Here is a 1,747-nt window from a genome sequence, read left to right as displayed (position 1 = left end):
AATTTTTTTTTTAGTAATTGGTCCTTTTCTGTGTCACATAAATGTCGGTTCTTAATCAGAATTTAATCAAATTTGGTAATTTATTGATTATGTGCATGAAACTCACGTATAATCAAACTTTAAGGCACGTGTAACCACGAGACAGCTAGTATAAAATATCAAATAAAATGCAATAATGCATTATATAAATAATAGCTAGAATGAAAGTACAATGCAAAGAATAAAAATGCAGATTGATATATGTAAAACATGTCTAAATCTTCGTTGACTAAAAATATAATTTTATAATTTAGATTATATAAGTAAAAAAAGTATATATTTATATACAAGCTAAGTAATTCTTTTATTCTTCTCAAATTTATCTCTATACCGATTTATGAATTTAGTAAGCCATAAGTATTTTATAAAATAAAATCATTGAAACCGAAAATGATTTTCCCGATGAGAAATCTAATAATATAATGATGAGGTAAATATTAATGAATCTTTCATTCAAATCAATGAATTTTCAAATTTATTTCATACTTTGTCAAATAGCGATCCTCTATAAAAGTTTTGATTATATTTTATTTCCCACTATTTGTGATGATTTTGTAGTGTGAACATGTGTAAAACATCAGTGGGAATAATATTTGAAAAAAATAAGTTCATAAATTAGTTATTCAAAGGAGTATGTACTTTAATTATGTTAATGTTAATCAACTTCCCAGTAATTATAATTAGACCACAGCCGAATAGTAGCAGTAAAATATTTTATTTATTAATAGGATTGCTACTCCTATTGGTAGGTTGTGGACATTTCTAGCTCTTCTTTTTTACCCAACAATTTATTGTCCAATTCTTAAGTTTTTTTTTTTTAATCAAAATTATACCTAAGACAGGTAATAAAAATGAATTTCGTCAATTATAAACAGTATTTCTGATTCATTATTGTATTACATAGGATCAGATTTGACATAAGTATCAAATAAATTGATATTTTCTAATTCTTTTGAATTTATTTACTTCACACTTAACAAAAATGCATTTCGCTGATATCCCCGACTTCTTATTAGATAATTAATCAAACAATTACCAATAACCCGATCGCTATTTAACGCAAAATATATAAATAACGCTCAGACTTAAATCCGTTTAAATATATATAATGTATTTAGCGTGAGAACGATGCACTAGATTTCAGGCCAACAATCAATTCCCTGCACACGGGGACTGGCGCACAGTGGGACAAGACCTTCGATTCTCTTCACATGGAATTTTCTCCCAGCTAACCTTTATTAAATTAAATATGGGTCATACACTTATGTACGCAACTGCCCAAATATCTAGGGTTGTAAGCTAATGCAGCTTCATTTTAATGAAACATATATTTTTTTCTATTCAAATAGACCTCAAGGTGCAACAACGTTACCAAATAATTGTAACTTGTGGGAAAATTTATATTAGAAATATAAAGTAAAATATAAATAAATATAAGATATTCAACAGATGAAGAGTCAGGGAAGCAGTACTTTGCAAGGAAGTACTGTTAGGTAATGTTATATTATATTCCGGTTTTATTAGCTAATTTTAAATTGAACAGAAAATAATTATCAGCTACGCCCGGATTCGGATCTGGGTCCTTGGAGTTAGCAAAGTACCTTACCACTGAGTCACCGATTCCCACAGATACAATATGTAAGGTATAAAATATATTTTTATCTTACGATAAAAAGTGGTGATTAAAAACAAAATTCGAAAAGATTTT

At 27.8% G+C, this 1,747-nt stretch overlaps 1 protein-coding gene across 1 annotated transcript in view; it reads left to right on the top strand.

The window, feature by feature from the left end:
• The window catches only part of LOC106677184 (sodium-dependent neutral amino acid transporter B(0)AT3), an 80,500-nt gene that overhangs the window by 12,318 nt on the left and 66,435 nt on the right, over positions 1-1,747 (top strand). The window lies entirely within an intron of this gene.

The sequence above is a fragment of the Halyomorpha halys genome, unplaced genomic scaffold (assembly GCF_000696795.3).
Source record: "Halyomorpha halys isolate HHAL.00 unplaced genomic scaffold, Hhal_1.1 Scaffold90.1, whole genome shotgun sequence".
In the NCBI taxonomy this organism is placed as follows: domain Eukaryota; kingdom Metazoa; phylum Arthropoda; class Insecta; order Hemiptera; family Pentatomidae; genus Halyomorpha; species Halyomorpha halys.
The sequence above is the reverse complement of the archived record's forward strand: the minus strand, read 5'-3'. Positions and strand labels throughout refer to the sequence as shown.